At 46.7% G+C, this 16,816-nt stretch overlaps 1 long non-coding RNA gene across 2 annotated transcripts; it reads left to right on the top strand.

Moving 5' to 3' along the window:
* The first annotated feature begins 26 nt into the window (after nucleotides 1–26).
* Nucleotides 27–15,592, top strand: LOC110125305 (uncharacterized). Of its 2 annotated transcripts, none has more exons than XR_002310015.2 (3): nucleotides 27–244; nucleotides 9,627–9,689; nucleotides 14,838–15,592. It is a non-coding gene; the product is annotated as an uncharacterized lncRNA (long non-coding RNA). The 2 variants fall into 2 exon arrangements; XR_011483745.1 differs by having other exon boundaries at nucleotides 9,569–9,689.
* The last annotated feature ends 1,224 nt before the right edge of the window (nucleotides 15,593–16,816 follow it).

Genomic DNA, 16,816 nt, shown 5'->3' with positions numbered 1-16,816 from the left:
CAAGGCGGGGAGGTGGAGCGGTGACGTCAGCGCGGCCGGCAGGGACTGGCGTGGCTGGGTGGCCCCAAGAGGCGATTCCCCGACCTGCTGCGGGGGCGGGAGGGGAGGGGACTCCCACGTCCTTACCTCTTGGATTCCAAGGCCCTGGGTGACCCGGAGCCTCAGGCCTGTGTGCGAGCTCGCCACCGCTGAGAGACTCAGGCGCCCCCTGCAGGAGCCCCGGCCGCAGGCCCAGGGACAGCAGGTACTGTGGAGGTGGGCTACGCCCCAGGAGGCCTGTTCTGGGTGTGAGTCATCGCTGGAGGCTCTTGACCGGTGGTCCACAACAGACAGAGCCAGATTTCAATTTCTGTATTCCTTTATTAAGGTGTACTATACGTTAGATTGCATAAATTTTAAGTGGATGAATTTTCTTTTCATTGGGTTGTAGCTTCTTGTGACGACCACCCACAACTTTTCTTTAAGCCTTCTTTGAAAGCGTTGTAGGGCTTCCCTGGTGGCTCAGTAGTAAAGAATCTGTCTACTAGTGCAGGAGACACAAGTTCGATCCCTGGTTTGGGAGGATGTTACGTGCCACAGAGCGGCAGAGCCGGTCCTCCACAACTACTGAGCCTGTGCTCTAGAGCCTGGGAACCGTAGCTGTTGAGTCCCAACTACTCAGGCCTGAGTGCCCTAGAGCCTGTGCTCTGAAACAAGAGAAGCCACTGTGATGAGAAATTCCTGGACTGCAACTGACGAGTGCTGTGCTTAGTCACTCAGTCGTGTCCAACTCCTTTCGACCCCATGGACTGTAGCCCTCCAGGCTCCTTTGTCCATGGGGATTCTCCAGGCAAGAATACTGTAGTGGGTTGCCATGCCCTTCTCCAGGGGAGCTTTCCAACCCAGGGATTGAAGCAAGGTCTCCCACATTGCAGGGATTCTCTACCATCTGAGCCACCAAGGAAACCCAAGCCTGCTGCAGCTCAAGAAAAGCCTGTGCAGCAACGAAGACCCAGCATGGTCAAAAAATAAATTATTTTAAAACTTTTGTAGTTGATATTTAATATAAACTGCATAAAACGAACTAACTTTAAGTGTTCAGTTCCATAGATTTTATAAACACCCATCTTTAAGTTTTAAAACATATTTATAGCTCCCAAAGTCCATAGCATTAATATCAAATAAATGTTTTAAAGGGAAAATTATCTCCTTCTCCAGCAAAACACAGTTTTAAATTCTCCTGATAGCCTCTTTACTCATATATCCACCTAAGCTATAGAAGCAGCCATTTCCTCTCCTGCTTTAGCTTTGTATCTTACACAATTTTCATGTTACTTAAACCAGTTTTTGTTGGTGTTCTCAATCGAGGTATAATTTATGTACTATAACAGCCTTTTTCATAGATAGTTCTTTGAATTTTGGAATCCATATACAGTATTTTACAGTTTGTACAACCACCACACTCAAGATATATTAATAAAATAGTTGCGTTACCCTCTTTGTTAGTCAATGGAATTGTTGGGATGGTTTGTATAAGGCAGGTATCCTCAACCTCTAGACCATGGACTGGTACCCATGGACAGAGGAGCCTGGTGGGGCCTACAGTTCATAGGGTCACAAAGAGTCGGATACAACTGAAGCAACTTAGCACAAATGCACAACAATGGTGACAGAGGTCTATTTATTTTGTTTCACTAAACTGAGGTGTCTAAAGAGGAAGAAAAGGGAAGACGGAAGACAAAACATGTCAGTCCCTGATACTAGGAAGATGTGGTATCCAGAGAGCAGATAGAAGTTGGACAATGTTGAAGACAAAATAGAAACCCTGGGATAGTGGGGGTTTTCCCGAAAGAACCAGGGGCTGTGTCCAATCCCCAAGTAAACAAGAGAACCAGGATCCCGACCCATAGAGAGAAGTTATTCCCTGAGAGAAGAGGGCAAGATCCTGGTGAAGTCTGGGCTGCAATTGCCTTCTGACAAAGAACAGTTTCTGGCTACAATTTGTTCTGGGGTCTGGAAAAAAGGCTGTTTTAGAGGAACCCAAATGGATGGCAACTGTCCAAACTGCAAAGCAGTGGAAGAAAAGCCGTCTGTGCCCCCAGAGCACACACTTCCCTGCAATGTCTGTTTTTTCATTTCACAGGCTAGGAAGACTAATGTTGAGTCTGCTTTGAATGCTTAGGCGATGACAAAGACAGATCAGGGTGCCATGTCCTACAACTGTTGGGAAGTGAATATACCCAAGGAGATATATTTTTCAGGCCATCTAATCTACAAAAACAACCTCAGAAACAGCCATAACCTGCTGAATGTTGTACGGCAAAAGAAAGCTTTGCAGCACATCTTTCAAGTTGTGTACTTCCCATACCTTTCCCAGATTTCACTGTTGAAGACTGAAGGTTCCTCCCAAGACTTGATTTCCTGAATTATTCTTGGAGTGGAAGAAGTCTTTTTTTTTTCTTTTTCATATTTTAAAAGTGCCCTGAAATGGCTCAGCCTGTTTCACATTCTCACTGTCTCACATTCCTAGCCTGGCTCCCTGCCCTGTTACAGTGAGGCTCTCTTAGCTTCCAATCCTACAGTGCCTTACAGGCTGGACTTTAGAGAAAGGCTGGCTCCAGTGAGGTGTGGACAGAGGAGAAAACTGCAATCAGAAGTGAATCAGACTGCTTTAAAGCACATCAGACTTAATTTTTTAGTCTTCCTTTTCTTTTAACCATTATTTCATTTATTTACATATTTAGTGTCCATGCAAGCAAATGTACATCCATTGCAGAAAACTAAAAAATACAAAGATATACTTTAAAAAACAAAAAACAAACCATAATGTCCGGGAGTAGCTATACTATTACATTTGATTTGACACAGAACTTTTCAGACATTTTTCCCCCCATTAAAATATATTTTTAATGGGCTCATAATATTATTAAAAACCTATCCTTTTCATAGATTACTATGGATATCTTTCAGATCAGTAAATGCAGAACTACACAATCATTTTGAATGACTCTCTACTATTCCATTATGCATTTGTAAAGTAATTTTGCTTCCCATGTTATCCAGAGCCCAGCCAGGGTCTGACTCAATATATATCGTTAACTGAGTGAATTAATGTAGCCAAAGTATTTATTTATTTTTAATATTTTTAAACATTTATTTGGCTGCATTGGATCTTAGTGCCAAACTTGACATCTTTCATTGTGGTGCACAGGCTCTTCATTGCCATTGTGCTCAGACTCTTTAGATGTGGCATGCAGGTTTAGTTACTCCTCGGTATGTGGGATCTTAGTTCCCTGACCAGGGATCGAACCCGTGTTCCCTACGCTGTAGGCAGACTTTTTTTTTTTTTTTTGCAGGTGTACTCTTAACCACTGGACCACCAGGAACGTCCCTCAAGATAATTAATTGGCCCATTAATTTTTTTCCATTTTCTCTGTCTTTAAAAAGACTTCTTTTTTTTTTTTTTTTTTTAGAAAGTTGTAGGTTCACAGCAAAATGAAAAGGAAGGTACAGATATTCCGGTATACTCATTGACCCCACATATGCACACCCTATCTATTATCAATATTTCTCACCAGAATGGTACATTTGTTATAATGGCTGAACCTACACTGACACATCATAATCGCCGTAAGTCAATTGTTTGCACTGTGGCTCACAATTGTTTTATGCATTCTATGGGTTTGAACAAATGTATAATGACATGTATCCACTATTATGGTAACAGAGTAGTTTCTTGTTCCTAAAGAACCTTTGTGCTCTACCTCTTTATCCCCCACTCCCAAACCCTGGCAACCGCTGATCTTTTACTGTCTCCATAGTTTTACCTTCTCCAGAATGTCATTTAGTTGGAATCAAACAGTATATCTTAAAAATCGTTCTCATCCCAACACTTGAGAATCAGTTGCTAGCTGGCAACATTATGTGTGGAGAAAGTAAAGGATGTCTAGCTGTAATAACAATTATCTTACACACATACACATTTATTTATACATATGATTTCACTTGAGCTTCATAACAACTCTATGAGAGGCAAAATGGAAGCGAAGAGAGGTATTCCAATAGCAAGTGGCAGAACCCGGACTTGCCTATAGATGACTGTGTATATGTGAAGCTGTTTCCAAAGTCAAGTTTGGCTGCTCACTACTCAAAAGCCAATACTCGGACTTGCCTGGTGGCACAGTGGATAGGAATCCAGCTGCCAATACAGAGGACGTGGGTTCGAACGTTCGTCTGGGAGGATCCCACAAGCAGCAGAGCGACAAAGCCTGTGCACCCCAGCCAGCGAAGAATATGCATCGTAGGCCCTAGAGCCGCATCTGTTTAGCCTATGTGCTGCAGCTGCAGCAGCCCGCACGCTGAGAGCCTGTGCTCCGCGAAAAGAGAAGCACCATAATGAGAAGCCTGCCCACTGGAACGGGAGCAGCCTCTGTGCACAGCAACGTAGACCCAGTACGGCTGGGGAAAAAAAAAAAAAAAAGCCAATACTCAAGAGACTAAACTTGCGTTGGAAAGGGAAAGGTTCCTTTATTCAGGAGTCTGGCAACCTGAGGAGAAGGCAGACAAGTATTTCAGAACCAACTCTGAAGATTCTGCTAGGCCATGAAAGTTTTTGAAAGGGAAGTAGGGGAAATAATCTCAGTTCATCATTAAGGCAGGGGGTCAGATTCTCTGCCAGTTTCTGCTGTGTGCCGACTTGCTGACTCCCCATAATCTTCCTTTAGATGCTATTTTTCTCTTTTAGGCCTCCAAAACTGTGAGACAATAAAATTCTATTGTTGTAAGCCACGCTGTGTGTGTGACTTTGATGTGGCCACCCTAGAAATCTAGCACAGGGTCCTTGTGATCTGCACAGCCAATCCTCTAACCGTTCTAACTTGCGATCACATCTTATGTGAAATCACAATTTTTCTTTATTGTTTAAGCTATTTTTTTGCTAGAAAGGGTTTTTGTTGTTGTTTAGTCATGTCCAACTCTTTGACCCCATGGATTGTAGCCCACCAGGCTCCTCTGTCCATGGCATTTCCCAGGCAAGAATACTGGAGTGTTGCCATTTCCTTCCCCAGGGGATCTTCCTGAACCAGGGGTGGAACCCCAGTCTCCTGCCTTGGCAGGTGGATTCTTTATGCTGTGCCACCTATGTAATATTGTGTCAAGTTTAAGGTGTACAGCAGGATGACTTGATATATTTATATAAATATGTGAAATGATTACCACAATAAGATTGAGATTGGCCCATTTTTTAAATTTCTACATTTCGTGGTGCAGTTTAAAGTGACCTAAACAATGTATCATCTTTCCAAAACTGAGAACTCCTTGTGAATTCCAGTTCTTGAGGTAAATTTCTAAGTTAGAATGCCCAGTGAGGCCTCACTGGAGCTTGAATAAATTTGTTTTGGAGGAAAAATTTTCCCTTCTTCCCTTCTAGGTTCATCAGCTGGTCTAATATTTACATTGACATAAAACAGATTAATAGGAGAAAAACAAATTTAATCACATAAGTATGTACAGCAGTCCCACAAAGATAGACTCAAAGGCAGTCAGGCAAGTGACGTTTATACACCATCCTAGGGCTTTCCTGGTAGCTCAGCTGGTAAAGACTCTCCCTGCAATGCAGGAGACCCTAGCTTCGATTGCTGGGTCTTCAGGTAGAGAAGGGATAGGCTACCCACTCCAGCATTCTTGGGCTTCCCTCGTGGCTCAGGCAGTAAAGAATCTGCCTACAATGCGGGAGATCTGGGTTTGATGCCTGGGTTGGAAAGATCCCATGGAGGAGAGCATGGCAACCGACTCCAGTATTCTTGCCTGGAGAATCCCCCTGGACAGAGGAGCCTGTTGGATTACAGTCCATGGGGTCGCACAGAGTTGGACTCAGCTGAGCGACTAAGCACAGCACAGCACATACAATCCTGAGCTAAAGAGAAGAGGGTAGTGGTTGGGGACTTCAAAGAGGCAGAAGACAGTTTGCAAGAAGATGAGAAGAGCAAATGTTTGTTACACACATGCTTGTATGGCACACAAATAAGTCTTTCTGATATATAAAAGTATCTCTGGGAATAGCTCTCTTTCTGGTATTGGTTCCCTATCTAAATTCTCTTAAGCAGTTAAAGGAGAGATAGAAAGCTTTTCCTGAATCTGCTGAGTCTTCAGTTCAGTTCAGTTGCTCAGTCGTGTTTGACTCTTTGCATCCTCATTGACTGCAGCATGCCATGCTTCCCTGTCCATCACCAACTTCTAGAGCTTGCTCAAACTCATGTCCGTTGAGTCAGTGATGTCATCCAACCATCTCATCCTCTGTTGTCTCCTTCCTCTCCTGCCTTCAGTCTTTCCCAGCATCAAGGTCTTTTCTAATGAGTCAGTTCTTCTCATCAGGTGGCCAAAGTATTGGAGTTTTGGCCTCAGCATCAGTCCTTCCAATGAACACCCAGGACTGATCGATCTCCTTTAGAATGGACTGGTTTGATCTCCTTGCAGTCCAAGGGACTCTCAAGTGTCTTCCCCAACACCTCAGTTCAAAAGCATTAGTTCTTTTAATTGCCTTCAACTCAAAGCAATCAACTTGCTAAAGTAGAACATTTTGGGATGGCATTTTCTGCTCCCCACTCAACCTGTTTCACAAGCCCTCACAGTAACTACTCAAGTAATTCTTTGGGAGGCTGTGTGTGTGGCTTAATTGCCAGGGTGGGAAAGCAGAATGTTGGGACACAATTGCAACCCTTGGTAATTTTGTATAGCATGTTTCAATTGTCACAGGGTTCACATGGAATCACTTCTTACCCAACAAATTGCTTGATTTGCTAAATGAACACTTCATTTCACTTACCTCCAAAAGGAAATAAACTTTCTGTGATGGCCATGAGGAAGGTAACATTTTATATCAAATGGAAATTGTAAACCTCTTCTGTGGAGGCAACCTCAGCAATAGTTTTATTGATAAAAACATCTATTTTTTGTTGCTTTCTTGGCTTTTGCCTTCTGATCATGGAATTTATATAGTGTTTTCTTTTTTTTAATTTATTTGTTTGGTTTTGGCTGTGCTGGGTCTTCATTGCTGTGAGCGGGCTTTCTGTAGTTTCAGCAAGCGTGAGCTACTGTTTGTTGCGGTGAATGGGCTCATGGAGGTGGCTTCTCTTGTCATGGATCACAGGCTCTAGGGCACAAGGGCTTCAGTAGTTGTGGCTTTGTTGCTCCACAGCATGCGGGATTTTCCCGATCAGGAATTGAACCGGTATCTCCTGCGTTGGCAGGAGGATTCTTTACCACTGAGCCATCAGGGAAGCCGGTGATGGAATTAATATATGCTTAAAAGGATTTGAAAAGATTAGAACAATTTGATTTTCCTTTTCCTTTTTTTGGTAAGGAAACTTTGGATGATTTCATCTAATTTATGTAGCCTGTATCAATCCTAAATTCCATGTTGTGCTCAGTTTCCCTAAGGAATCAGCCCGTGGAGGACTCAAAGTGTGGCCTTTAGCTACCGAGTGAGTCAGCCAAGCCTAGCGGTTCTAGGCCCCTTACTCAAAGAGCTCTTCTAGGCTAAGCAGGCCGGGATGTGACTGTTGTAGAAGGGGGTTCAAACTTTCTCATTACAGCCTCAGTCCTGCCCAGGAACCATGGCACCACCTCTGTCTCCCCCAGAGTGTAGAATAGCTGTTTCCTAATAAACTGAAATTTCTCAAGGAGGTTCTAAGATTCCTGGACCAGTGGGCCGGGTTGAGAGGATAACATCTTGCCCTCATAGCAGGACCAGGGCATAATTTGCAGACTCAGGACTGAGAAATGGGGTGTTTCCTGCCATTTCAATAAGCAAGGATGTCACAGTCGTCAGCGATTCCAGCCCTCCAAGACAACAAGGAAGGAGAACAATACCTGCCATCCTGCAGCCATTAGGTTGCTGCCACTTTCTATGGTGAGCACTGAAGAATCATGCAGGATAATGGCGCCATAGCTGAGATACACATCGACTCAATGGACATGAGTTTGAGCAAGCTCCAGGAGAGAGTGAAGGAGAGGGAAGCCTGGTGTGCTGCAGTCCATGGGGTCACAAAGAGTCAGATATGACTTAGGAACTGAACAGCAATACCAATACGAAAGGAATGATTTCAGTGAGCCCAGACTCTTGCATCTTCCCATGCATGGAAAAGCGCTAAATTCCTTAACTTGAGATATTTGGTTTTCTTTAATTCATGAAAATACTTTTGATGTTCAGACTACCTGCCCTTTGTTGCAAACTTCTATGTAACTTGACTCCTCCCCCTACCTCCTCGAAGCAGTTCTCTCAGGGTCACTTGAGATGCTATCTCCCAGGCTTGAAGTCCTAATTAATTTCACAAAATAAAACATAACTCTCAACTTTTCAGTTCAGTTTCAGTTCAGTTGCTCAGTCATGTCCCAACTCTTTGTGACCCCCTGAATCGCAGCACATCAGGCCTCCCTGTCCATCACCAGCTCCTGGAGTCTACCCAAACCCATGCCCATTGAGTTGGTGATGCCATCCAGCCATTTCATCCTCTGTCGTCCCCTTCTCCTCCTGCCCCCAATCCTTCCCAGCATTAGGGTCTTTTCCAATGAGTCAACTCTTCGCATGAGGTGGCCAAAGTACTAGAGTTTCAGCTTCAACATCAGTCCTTCCAATGAACACCCAGGACTGATCTCCTTTAGGTCTCAACTTTCAGGTTGTGACTATTTTTTAAGTCAACACCTGGTAGCAAGATCAACTACATAAATTGCAGACCCAGTACAAAATAAAAACATGAACTCTTCCTCAACAAATTGTTAACAATTGCCAGACAGCAAAAGCAGAATATTCAGCCAAGTGCAGGACGCTTTGACCCTGGTTCTCTGTATGATGGACTGCATACGTTGTGTGTGCATGCTACATCGCTTCAGTTGTGTCTGACCCTTGGCGACCCTTTGGACCGTAGCCTGCCAGGCTCCCCAATCATGGGATTCTCCAGACAAGAATACTGGAGTTGAAGGAGTCCTTGAGCCTAGAAAAGAAAACTACGGTCTCAAAAGCCCTTGCTGGATCATCTAACTTCGGGGGAAACAAAACCGAACTTCAAGTCCCACCCTGATGCTCCGTGCCAGTTGCATCTACCTGGGACTTATCACTCCCTGCCCACTCCCTGTCCCACCCCCTGTTCAACTACCAAAGATTACCCATACCGTCCTGCCTGACTAATGTTTCCCTTATTGCTTCTACAAACCTCCCTTTAAATATGAAGCCTCCCTGATCCCTCTCACACTCAGCCTGGTCGTTAGGCTGACTGTCACCCCTCCTTGCCTGAATAAAAGGTGACCTACCTTTGTTGAGGTCATTTCTCCTTTTCTTCTGCCTCAGCCCGAACTATACCTTACATTCTTGGTGCTGAAACCCAGGAGAGGGCGAGGCACTCGTCTCTCTCTCTCTTTCTCTCTCTCCTCTCTCTCCCTCTCATTGTTTTCCCTTTTCCCGGAATCTGGGAACGTGAACGCCTGCAGAACTCACTTTTCTGCGGGCTCATAAGTTCCCCTTGGGGACGCCTAGTGCCTTCGTGAGCAGTGCAAGCCTTGTGAAAGGCTTTATTGGTGCTTTACGTTCCCGCAGGCCTCCGTCTCTATCCCCTTTCTCTCTCTCTCTCTCTCTCTGACGACTTCCGGAACAGGGAAATCTTGACATTCAACCGGTCTACAAGCAACACTCCACTCAAGCCGGCCCCGAGATTAAGGTAAGATCCTGACGGTGTTCTAGGGGCACCCTAGAACCCAGTCCTCTCCGGGTCCCGGGGACCCCCGGCCTAAGGCCACTCTGTAAATGATGGTGGGGGATGCTCCACCTCAACACGGAGCTCTCTTCTCATAACTCCTATTGTAGGTACAGGTGACGACTCGAACTTCCAATAGGAGCCTCTACTTGCCTTTCAATTATGGGGTCTGGCCAATCTGTCCCAAAAGATTCCCCTCTGGCCTGTGTTCTCAAAAATCTCAAACCGCTCTTACTCACTGAACTCAAAGCTAACCGCTTAAAACAACTCTGTATTCAGATCTGGCCTCAATACCAATAGGACAATCAAGACTGCTGGCCTGAATTTGGCACATTTGACTTTAACATTCTTCAAAATCTCACTGACTTCCTTAAATGGAATGGGCAAGTGGTTGGAGGTCCTATATGCCCAAGACTTTTGGTGCCTTCGGAGCAGGCCCTCCCTATGCCAGGCCTGCTCCACCCATGAGGTCCTTCTATGCACCTTGCCACCTAAGCAAAAGGGCTATTCTTCTTCAACTAACCCCAACCGTGACCTTCCGCACCCCCGGAGTTTGACCCCCCGCAGACGAGCCCCCTGCCTACCAGCCACACCACCAACCCTCTCCTTCCCCCTCATTCAACTCACCTACTGACTCTGAAACCTCTCCTGACTCTCCCTCAACCCCACTACCCCATCTCTCCAACTCCCCCTCCCCCCTTCCCTTCCCCCCTGCCACACACATGTTCCCCCTGAGAGAGTTGGCAGGACCAGAGAGGAAGTACCCAACACATGTTTCCCCTGAGAGAGGTGGCAGGACCAGAGGGCCGCACCCAAGTCCACGTGCCATTTTCATTGTCAGACATGAGCCAGACAGAAGAAAAGTTAGGATCATTCTCTGAAAATCCTACCAAATACAGAAAAGAATTCCTGAGACTCTCCCAGGCCTATAACCTCACATGGAGTGATGTATACTATATCCTAAATATAATATAAATCACTATATTATAAATCACCAAATCACTCTCACCCCAGATGAAAAAGACCGTATCTGGCAAGTGGCGAAAGCACATGTTGATCACTTACATAACCAGGATTGGAATAGCCCAGTTGCTGATGAGGCGGTGACTCAGTTAGATCCCCACTGGACATACCAGCCCAGTGACCCAGGTGTTAGGAGACTCAATCATATGATTACCTGCCTTCTAGAAGGAATGCAAAAAAATACTCATATCCATGTCAATAACTAGAGAAGGGCCCTGAGACCTTCCAAAGAGACCTTCTAGAAGTAGCCTTCAAGGTGTTCAATAATAGAGAAGAGGAGGCTAACAGAGAAAAAGACCATGAGAGAAAAGCTAAATATGCCTTTTTGGCAGGAGCAATTAAGGGAAGAGATCAGCCCAGCCCAAGTCATCCCAGACCAGGGCTTAAGACCCCCCCAGACCCTGCTTTCAATGCAACCAGTCAGGACATTGGGCAAAGTCATGCCCAAACCCGTGGCCCCCCACAAAAGCAAGCCCAACCTGTGGTCAATGGGGACACTGGAAGATGGACTGTCCCCAGGGATGCCCTGGCACCCCGGGGGAGGTCCCCACCTCCCAGATCTGGAGAGTGGAATGTCCACAGGGATGCCCTGGCACCCCTGGGGAGATCTCCACTTCTCCCCAGAACCCCAGCCCATCCCTGAGAGAGTTGTTCCAGTGACAGGGCCTGGGTTCCAGCCCCCCAGCCTGTGTCCCGGACACGAGCTTGGAACTTAGGGTAGGCGGGGTAGTGGCTGGGAAAAAGACCTCTTTTATAGTAGACACTGGAGCTGCTTTCTCTCTTAACTTCCTACTCTGGCCCAACTCAAGACTCAGAAGTTACAATCAAGGGGGTCTCTGGAGTTCCCTTAAGGCCAAAAATATGCCCTCCATTACTCCGTCAATTTGGAAAATCAACCCTCATACACTCATTCCTCATAATGCCTCAGTGCCTGATGGCACTCCTAGGGAGAGATGTGTTATCCAAATTGGGGGCCTTTATTACCATACCTCGCCTTGATACAGTCTCTGTATTCTGCATGCAGATGGCACCTGGACCATCTCTATACCTCACCCCTGACCTTCCCTTGGATCTACCCACCTTAGACCCCCCCAAGTCTGGGACACTGATCACCCAACCATAGCCAAACGTCATCCCCCAGTCCACATTACCCTAAAAGACCCCTTGACTATAATCACCTAACAACAGTACTCTCTCACCCTGGAGGCCCACAAGGGACTTAAGCCTATCATAGACCGTCTTCTTCAAACCTCCATCTTAATTCCTACCCATTCACCACACAACACCCCTATTCTGGCAGTAAGGAAGGGACCAAACTCTTGGAGACTGGTCCAGGATCTTTGAAAAATCAATGAGGCTGTCACACCAGCATTCCCAGTAGTCCCTAACCCTTACACCCTTCTGTCTGCCATACCCCTGACAACAACCCACTTCATGGTATTAGATCTCAAACTCGCCTTTTTCACCATCCCCCTCCACCCCTTCTCCCAACCCCTTTTCGCCTTCACCTGGCAAGACCCCAAGACTCATGTTTCCCAACAAATAATATGGACAGTTCTCCTGCAGGGGTTCAGAGACAGCCCCCACTTTTTTTGGACAGGCTTTACAAAAGGACCCATAGACACTCGACCTAGCTCCGAGTCATCTCCTCCAATATGTGGATGACCTTTTCCTTTGTAGCCCAACCCGAAAACTCTGCCTCCAACATACTGCCAAACTCCTTGGGGCCCTGGGATCCTGGGGTTATCAGGTGTCCTGATACAAGTCCCAAGTAGTACAGACAAATGTCACCTACCTGGGGATCTCCATATCTCACTAATAAAGAACTATTCCCCCAGATAGAATCCAGGCCTTAATTAACTGTCCACTTCCAAAAACAAAAAGGGAACTCCTGTCTATCCTCAGCCTCCTAAACTTTTTCCGTATCTGGATCCCTAACTTCTTCCTCATTGCAGAGCCACTCTAGGAGGCAACTAAAGGATGTCTGGATGAGCCCCTCTTTAACCCCTCCTTGCTGGCCAATAAATGCTATTTGCCACCTCAACCAGAACCTCCTCCGAGTGCCAACTCTCCACCTGCCAGATCACACCAGGTCATTCCTTCTCTTTGCCCATTCCAACGAAGGACAGGCCCTGGGACTTCTATGCCAGTGGGCTGGAGACACCTGGCCTCCCATAGCCTAGCTATCAAAACATCTTGACATGGTGACCAAGGGGTGGCCTCCCTATATACAGGCCATGGCTGCTATTACAGCCCTCGTACCCAAAGCAAATAAACTCTCTAGGCATGCCCCTTTAACAGTCTGTTCTCCACACACCTTCCAAGACTTACTGTCACATCAGGCTTTCCTCTCCCTTCCCCCTTCCAGGGTACAAGTCCTACATGCCTTTCTCCTCTCCCTCAGCTCTCACTCTCCCCCTGCTCTCCCCTTAACCCCGCCAGCTTGTTACCCACATCCTCTACAACAGACCCCCTCCTACATAGCTGCAGTCTAACAGTAGATCTTACCCCAAACGCCTCCCAACATTTAACAGATCAGCCCATCCTAGACCCAGACACCCCCACACACACAGGTTCATTGATGGCAGCTCTCAAAAATCCCCACCCTTCATGGCAGGATATGCCATCATCCAGGGGGACCTTCATCACACTCACAGGACCCAGACAATTGAAGCTTCACCTCTGCCACCTCACACCACCTCCCAACAGGCAGAACTGATAGCTCTCACCAGAGCTTTGACTCTGGCTAAAAATCTAAGGGTTAACATCCACACAGACTCCAAATATGCCTATAACATATTTCACTCAAACCTCCTAATATGGAGAGAGAGAGAGAGAGGTTTCCTAACCCAAAAGGGATCCCCCATTATTAATTCAGACCTGATCCACAAACTTCTAGAGGCAGCACTCTTACCAAACAAAGCCGCCGTCCTCCACTGTAGGGGACATCGAAAGGGAAGTCTATCAGCCTACAACAATGCCGCAGACCAGAAGGCAAAGGAGATAGCCCTGTCCCATCCCTCCCTCCAGTCCCCTGTCATCTTAGCCCTGACTCCACCTGACCCTCCCACCTCCAGAGAAATCCTCTTATCTACACTCACTTTTTCATCCCTCATCCAAGACACTCCAACAGTTCCTCCGTAACCACTTCCCCATATCGACTGCTGACCAACAATATTTAGATAACCTTACCTGCTCCTGTCAGACATGTCAACGTACTAATCCCAATTCCAACCTTAAACCGACATCCTTTCCAACCCATCAAATGCGAGGCAGCCTCCCAGCACAGGATTGGCAGATAGACTTTACTCATATGCCCCCAGTTCGGAGAGTCAGATATCTCCTGGTCCTTGTGGACACATTTTCAGGATGTGTAGAAGCATTTCCCACCCCAAACAAGAGAGCCTACACTGTGGCCCAAATCCTCCTCACAGAAATTATCCCCAGGTTTGGCTTGCCTTCATCCCTACAGTCTAATAATGGCCCAGAATTTACATCCAAGGTCCCCCAACAACTTTTCCAGTTCTTACAGATACCCTGGAAATTTCACATTCCATATCGTCCCCAGTCCTCAGGAAAGGTACAGAGGATGAATAGAATAATCAAAGAAACTCTTACCAAAACTATCCCTCGAGGTACATCTGGGTTGGACTAAACTTTTGCCTATTGTTCTCCTCAAAGTGGGGCTTTGCCCAGAAAGCCCCTGGGGCTGAGCCCCTTTGAGGTGATGTGTGGAAGGCCCATGCTCCCTCCTGGACTCCCCCCGAACCTCCTCCCATACCAAGCCTCCCACCTTCCCCTCTGCTGGCGGAACTCCGCAATGCCCTCTGGAAATACATCAACCACAACTTGCCAGCCCCTGACCCCCAAGCCCCCTTGTACAAACTGGAGACATGGTCTACCTGTCTGATAATCCCCAGGGTGACCTAACTCCGAAGTGTCAGGGACCATTCAAAATCATCCTTCTTACCCTGACGGCAGCTAAACTCGAGAAGGTCACCTCCTGGGTACCCCTCTCTCGCCTAAAACAGGTCACCTCTGATCCTGAGCTGCCCTCCTTAACTGACACCTATCAGGTCTCCCTCACAGGGCCCACCTCCTTAGAAATCACCTGGCGACAACCCCTGTCAACCATCGGAGAGGACACTGAATGACCTGGACACTCCTCAACCTACAGCTGTTCCCAACCCAACTACTACAAGACCTCTGGACCAGCGCCCCAACTGGAACCTCCTACGAAGATCTGACCATGCGGATGTCTCATCCGTGGCTCCAGGGAAATTTCTACAACCTAAGTCCAGACGAAATTGATTTCTTTACTCTCATTCTCTACATCATTCTACATCCTAATGAACACTGTTCCTCCTCAGATTAAGCAACCACCAACTTGGGGCCTTCTGCCCCTCACCTTGACTGGCCTTTCCCCATCTCTCTAACTATAACTGAACTTTTAATCTTAGTCCTTGCTATAGACCTCGTTAACTGTCTCCCCTCAGGACTGGTCCCCTATCCTTCATCTCTTTGTCGATATCGCCTACGTTGTTAGCTGTGTTCTACTCCTAGGGTGCCATTTCCCCCACACTGCCTAAATAACAGACCCATGACTGCCCTGTTCCTTATCCTTTCTGCACTCCCCTGCCTTCTGGCTAGTCCCTGCCCCTGCTCAGACATTTATTCCTATGTTAATTCCTCATGTTAAAATATGGCTCCAAGACCATGCACCATGAACCTCGGCGGGGGGAGTCCAAATCCCTATTCACTGTTAAAGTACAGAAAGAAGGAGTTTCGAGAGCACCTGCCATAAGCCAAATGGAAGAAACATATGTCTCTATCCTGTCACCCACTTGGGGCGGGGGTGGGGGATGGGGGGGTTACTCAGACAGCGGGGGGTACCAGATCATCGGGAAAAGAAACAAAAACAAATCATAAAGAACATAGTTTCCTGGTTATCGGTGACCCCTGAGCCTTATAAAAGCCTAGACTTCCTTTCCCAATTACGGCCTCTCCTAAAACCTCCCTCTGACAACCAACGCCTTCTCAACTCTTCTTTCCAATTCTTCCAGTACACACAACACATATTCCAGTGTTGGATACGCATGTCACTGTCTCCCTCACCACACAGAGCCATTCCCTTACCCTCAACCTGGTTGCCACAGGGCAACTATACCTTCCCTCCCCAACAGAAAACTATACAACTCATCGGGCCAGTCTCTGACAATGTCCTTCTCTCAGGCTTTTCAAACCTAACCTGTATCAACTACTCTAGTCCCAGCTACACTGGTTCCAACTACAAACCCCGCTCCCTCCTTCTGTTCCACTTGGGTTTTCTGGAACAGCACAAATAATTGCACCAACCTGGGAATCTTCATTCTCGTGGGACCTATGCATATTCATGTCTCCCCCTTGACCTCCCTGGACCTTGCATCTTGGTCTTCCTGACTCTGGGTCTAACATTCCTCAAAGAAGAAGAGATAGAACAAATAGTCTACCCACAAGGGGAACTTTCCCACAGAAAAAAAACTGAGCTGTCATAGCCCTGCTCCTGATTGGGAACGGCAAAGCAGCAGCCCTAGGCACTGGGATTGGAGGCATCTCGACCTCTGCCCTTTTCCACTACAAGCTGTCCCAAGAACTTAATGAGGGTATGGAGCAGGTAGTGGAGTCCTTCGTTTCGGTCCAAAGACAAATTAACTCATTAGCTTCTGTGGCCCTACAAAATAGGCCAGCCCTGGGCCTTCTCACTGTGGAAAAGGGAGGGACCTGCCTTTTCCTAGGAGAGGACTGCTGATATTTTGTTAATGAAACGGGAATAGCCCAGGGCAGATTCAAAGAACTTAGAGACAGAATTGAATACTGCAGAAAAGAGTTACAAAACCTTTACACTCCCCCAAACCTATTCAACTGGCCCCCTTTGGTTGCTCCCTTTCATGGGACCATTGGTACTTATTTTATTCCTCTTATTTGGACCCTGTCTCTTCACTTTCTTTCAAAGGTTTCTACAAGAACGGATTCAGACCATCTCTTGAGACCAGGTCAAGACCATTCTTCTTCTCGAGAGCCTCACCCCG

The sequence above is a fragment of the Odocoileus virginianus genome, chromosome 26 (assembly GCF_023699985.2).
Source record: "Odocoileus virginianus isolate 20LAN1187 ecotype Illinois chromosome 26, Ovbor_1.2, whole genome shotgun sequence".
Classification (NCBI taxonomy): domain Eukaryota; kingdom Metazoa; phylum Chordata; class Mammalia; order Artiodactyla; family Cervidae; genus Odocoileus; species Odocoileus virginianus.
This window is presented reverse-complemented; position numbering and strand designations above follow the sequence as displayed.